General features: G+C 42.2%; 1 protein-coding gene and 1 pseudogene across 3 annotated transcripts in view; one reads left to right on the top strand and one right to left on the bottom strand.

Annotated features, from left to right (window-relative positions):
* LOC146980201 (uncharacterized) overlaps positions 1–172 on the top strand; it is a 1,336-nt pseudogene extending 1,164 nt beyond the window's left edge.
* Positions 1–6,000, bottom strand: part of nrg2b (neuregulin 2b) — a 55,356-nt gene that overhangs the window by 43,711 nt on the left and 5,645 nt on the right. The gene's annotated exons all lie outside the window — the stretch shown is intronic.

The raw sequence follows: 6,000 nt of genomic DNA, 5'->3' as shown, positions 1-6,000 counted from the left end.
ATCGTCAGAGGGCCTGCAGAGGATGCAGGAGAAGCTGAGGTTTGGTCTCAGTTCAGCAAAGAGCCGGGGTCAGATGGAGAGGCAGAGGGAGGCTCAAAGAGCAACGTGGAAAGGACAAGCAACTGAAACCATTTGCAGGTCCAGAAACACCATGCTCAAAAAGTCTTTCTGAATAGCGCTGATCCTCCTCAAACCCACAGCGACCATCACCTGTATCAGTCTCATTGTTAGTGTTATTAGTCTCATATTGTAAACTTGCATTGTGCTTTGCAAACTGGGGACTAGAGCTAGCTATTCAAAGACAAGAGACAAGAGGCTAGAGGTAACAAAATGTCCTGTCACCACTGAGCTCAGTGCACATTTACTCCACTCTGACTCATAAATGTGTGTTGCCTCTGACATGTGGGACTGGAAGCAGACTTCTCTGTCAGGGAAGCAAAATTCATACATTTCAAGTTGTGCAGGTCATACTGTACACTGGTTGACAGGAGTTAAAGCTGACCTCCAACATGTCACAGAGCAGGGTCAGAGTTATTCTGCAAGTCACAGCTAAGCCTGCAGCCTTACAGACTGTATGAAGTCACTGCCCAAAGACCCAGAGCAAGTTGTAAAAATTTGTGTTTTGAGTGCGACACATTGCACCTCCATCCTCCATACAGGAATAAGGGTGAGTGTGACTTTTTATGCGTGAAATGTTAGATTTCAATCTACTGGCACTAGCTTGTCTTTTTTTTTGGGGGGGGGGGTTAGTTCTGGGTTGCCAATGAAGAGTTGGGGGAATTGAAGTGTAGTGGCTTAGGAAAAAAGATGCAACAAAGGTCACATGAAAATAAAACAGAGATTTTACAGTTCATGCTCCGTGCTGTTAACCTTTATGCTATCAGGACAGTTTGCTTGTGTGTGTGTGTGTGTGTGTGTGTGTGTGTGTGTGTGTGTGTGTGTGTGTGTGTGTGTGTGTGTTTTACCTTCTTTGTCTGCATGGACATACTGAACAGTGCAAAGACGAAGCTATTGTTTACAGTTGGAAGGTAAATGCTCTACGTACAGTAGGAATGTTTGACCTAGACACATTTCTAGTTTGCTTTCTTGTTCACTGGGGCAGAAACAAATCCTAAAAAAATTAAAGTCTCACCAGCCTCTTGGCCTTTTCTTTGACTGGCACTACTGTGCACTGAAGTCCCACTGGCTTTTCCATATCCACTCAAATGAACGCAGTGCACTGACAAAGGTTTATTGAGGATTAAATCTGCACTTGGCAACTTTGCATGTTGGCAGCACCAAATAGCAGCAACAGGACCCAGTTTGTAATGTTTGAAGCTGAATTCCCAGAAATCCTGTAATGTAACCTCAGCTAAGTGATCGCTGCATGAGCCTTTACCAGCCGGTCAGCCTGTGATGCTTTACACCAAAGAATCAAGCGCAGCACAAGATTTATTGTGCCTGAGCCCAACTTTCATTGAACAGAGTGCTCATTTACTGCTGCTGAAGAGACACTTTGTATCTCACTCTAATGCTGTGTTTTGTTATTTCCAATTGGTTAATAAGAAACTGTGCGTGTTTCATTGTAGCAAATAAGAGAGTGGGCTGTGATTTGGGCTGATATAATGTTGTATGATGTTGTCCTGGTTTAAAACATCGAAGAAAAGGAGTTATTTGACTTCTGACTTCCTCTCAACCCTGGTCAGAGGAAATTGGGGGTGTTTCAATTGTTAGCTAGTGTAACATTAATTAAAATTATCAGCTTTCAGTAATAATTCATGAAACTCAGAATGATATGGGGAACAAGAGAACAAATGATTGTACTCTCTGTCTCAACCTTCCTATTTCAGTCGAACACAGCTTATCTTGGACGACTCAGGCTTATTTCACAATGTGATTATTTTTACAGATAATATAAATACTGATGAGCCGTGGAGTCAAAGAGAAGACGCACAAATCCATACTCAACAGCTGAAATGTATGCACTGGTTTCCAGGTGACACCTGGCAGATAAATGGATGACAGTAATGAAGACGGACAGTAGACCTCGGTGAATGAGGTTAATGAAGGTATTGACATCCTGGACCACTGAGAGGAAGGACTATAACCCTGGAAACAGCAGAAGAAACTGTCACATGCATGATGAGCTATTTTACCTTCTTTCTACATGTTATAATGTTGCACAGTTATGCAGAGTGTTTGAAACATGTTAACTCTACTAAAGGATAAGTCAGGTGATGTTTAATATATGTTACAGTCTCAACAAATCCACTGAAAAGAATAAAACTACTGATCAACATACTGCCAGTGTACAACAGTAAGACACAGCATTACACCACCTGGCATCTTCATTGCAAATGTGTGACGGTGTATTTTGAGTGGATCTCACTGCCAGAAATACTCTAGACTCTACTTGTTACAAAAACAAAGTTGTTTTTGGAAATTACTGAAAACCTTCTTCTTTTTTCTTTTTTCTTTAATGAACCTGTCTAGTTGTGAGGTCTTTAAAGACATCTACATCTTCAGTAGGAACCAATAGGCTCATGGCTGAGTGCTGCATACACTTTAGAGGAAATGGAAAGTACTGACAGATGGAGTGATGCATTCTGGTCATTTGGGTCTTTTCCATGGGATTTGTTGAGAATAAAAATATTAAAAGAATAACCTGCCATATCCTTGAAAGAATCAGGTGTTATGTCTTTCTTGCTTTGGGCTAAAACGGCAGCGATCTTTTACGACGAAGCCAAACATTCAACATGGATATCTGATTAACATTAATAGCAACATAACATCCTCTAATGTCGCTATTTTGTTCACATTGCTTTTGACTAAGTGTGATGGTTCTGGTACTACTGATGCATCTGCTGTGTAGCATCAAATCCACAGTATTTTACCTTAGTGAAAATAGAAATGAGACAAAATCAATCTTGAGAGTTGTTGAAACTGCAACATAATTGACCAACTAAGGAATAAAAAAAAAACTTGAAGTAGGTTGACAAGGGAGGGTGAAATATCATTTCATGAGTTAGAATCAATTCATGTTTTACCAACATCTTCTCCATTAATGAGCACAATGATCCTTCTAAAGGAAAATCCACTTCTCAAAGGCAAACACATACTACTGCTGTATGTGCTCACACTGAGGCATAAAAAGATGCCAGGAGGACAAACATACTGTATCACATGTACAATACTATCAGCCACAAAGCTATAATAGTTCAAAGATAACATCTAGACAGGCTGAGGAGGACATCTGGAAGACAGATGAAGATACTCTACTTGTCACCATCAAAGATCCCCACAACAAAGCGAGATAAAGATAGCCCACCTTTCTGAGCCAAAGATAGCCTCCTATATAGAACCAAAGGGATGTTTTAACCCTTTTCTTGCCCAGAAAGTCTGTGCAGAGCATTTCTCTCTGTTTCTCTGTTGCTCATATTCGTACGAATGTCGATTATAATGGCCACACTCTCGTACTGATCATAACCTGTGACACAGATTTATATGCCTTGATCAAAAGCACTGAGGAGGTTAGAGCAAGAGTCGCTCCTGTTCATGAAGTGTTACCTATAGTGACGGTTGAAAATGTCATTTTACAACTTCATGAATATCAGGCGTTTGCTGACTGCATGCCAAACCCTTACAGTCTGGCACAGCAGGGCTACTTAAGGAGAAGAATGCCAAAGATTGAAAATGGCTTTCCAAGAAAAGAGTAGCACAGTCCTCAGATTTATTGAAACAGTGTAAACTTGAAATATTTTGATGTTTTATCTGGGGTACCAACAGACAGGTTCTTGGCATAAACATTTCCAATTATTCAATTCTGAATGTGATGTCTAATCTAATTCTGTGTAAAAATAATCTGGACCGAGAAACAGAGAGCGCATCGTCCAAATCCATCCTGTCTCAAACAGGCACTTTGCTGATGCAGTGAGGAGGGTGTGTGCAGCAGCAGCCGCATGAGTGTGTGGGTGGTGTGTGCTGTACATCTGCATGTGTTCGTTTGTGTGTTTCTGATCGTGCATATGTGTGAGTGTATGTGTGTGTGTATGTGTGTGTGTAAGCGGGGTTATACAAAGACCTCTCTCATTCACAAACTGAGCCATGTGGCACTGGGCTGGTCCCTTTAAGAGGCATGTGTCTAAGTTTTCTACTAAGGCTGACTGCTGGAAAAGATGAGTGCTGATACATTATTCACAAGGAAGGACACACACACACACACACACACAGTACGCTACATAAGTGAAGGACATGTACTAGAGTCAGGCAGTCGTGAGTGAGCTGAGGCACAGAGAGGTGCGCTAATACACACACATGTTGACAAGCAAAGTTGATCAGTATGATGTCAGGAGAACATAAATGAGCAAAGACATGCTCGCTCATCCTCCCTCCCCACACACACACACACACACACACACACACATAGATGCAGGCAGCAGAGGGGAGAAATCCTCAGCCTTCTGTTATTCAGTGTGCATAATTTATAGCAGCCCCAGATCTCCCTGCTAATGACAGCACACTGGGGCATCTGCAGCACAGCAGCAACAGCAACAGCTAACTGGCATGGCTCTGCCTCTGTGTGTGTGTGTGTGTGTGTGTGTGTGTGTGTGCGTGTGTGTGTACAGAGGTATAATGCTCTGTTGAGACAAGGACAGTGAGAAAGACAGAAGGAGAGAGGAACAAGAGAAAGAGACACACAGAGGGTGTCTGAAATAGACACAGATAACGCAACAAAGAGGGGAAAAGGATGAGACAGACAAGTGAGAGAACACACACACACACACACACACACACACACACACACACACACACACACACACACACACGGTCTTGTCAAGTCACCAATTCGACTGGTGAATCTCCCTGGGTGAACATTCATGTTAATGTACAGTATGTACACTCTGAGCTCCACCTTTACTCCCTCTTAAGGTGGAATACATCTCTATTAAGAATTCACACAGTCTTGTTCCCAGTAAAAACCGTGAGCACATGATTCACATGCACTAAGAAGCCAGAAAACCTACAACCCAGATTTTATTAGGTCCCTGCGAACACTTCTCTCCCGTCGCAGGCTAATGGAGACGATCGTTCACTACAGACCTGAATGTGGTGGCACCACAGAAGCCATAATGAACGAGTAAATTCACTGGGATCGGTTTAACGACTTGTTCAAGGGTGTGGCCTTGGATACGTTTCCTGTTGTTTTGATGTGCTGGCCCAGAGCAAAAATCTCCTAATTCTGGGATTTGGAGATCAATGCCACAGTGGTTCTGCCCTCCAGCTGCTGTACATGCTGAAGTGAGCCTGGGCTGAGAGACAGCAGTGCATGCTAGCTCTAACAAATTATACTGCTGCTCATAAGGTGCTAATGTTAGACACACGTGCAAATAGTCTTTTAAGAGCAGGTCAGGCAGTCAGCGTGGTCTAACATGCATGCACACAGCTCACAATCAGTCTTAAAGAGTCTTTAAGAGTAGCCTACTACACAGAGCACAAAGCACATACATTATAGCTTGAGGAAAAGAAAAGCCATAACTGTTGGCTTATCACTGGAGAAGGTGAGATTACAGTAATGGTCATTTTAAAGTATAGCTCCATATTTTAGTGAGTATATTTGTTTGTTCCAACAATGAGATTGATCAGTCTAATGTTTGCATGTGAAGATCAGAGCTCAGGTCAAGGCACACTTAGCCTAGCTTAGCATAAAGACCAGAAATGGGGACAACAGTGATTCTTATTCCAAAAAATATGCATAGCCACACCTCTAAAGTTCTCTGAGCAATAAAACATATCAAAAAGATCTGTCTCATGAAAAACAATGCCCAGTATAGTATCAACTCTAGCACAGGCTGCCACATACAGTCTGAGAGCACAGGTTGAACAGACAAACTCACAAACTTCTGCTCCAGCGCATAGCTCACCCCCAACACCACAAACATTACACTTTTGTGTATGTATGGGTTAAACGCAGGAGATACAGTCATCTGCTGAATTTTGACCTTCACCAGATGTAAAATGTGT

This window comes from Trachurus japonicus, chromosome 10, assembly GCF_045865225.1.
Source record: "Trachurus japonicus isolate A0001 chromosome 10, Traja_1.0".
NCBI lineage: Eukaryota > Metazoa > Chordata > Actinopteri > Carangiformes > Carangidae > Trachurus > Trachurus japonicus.
The sequence above is the reverse complement of the archived record's forward strand: the minus strand, read 5'-3'. Positions and strand labels throughout refer to the sequence as shown.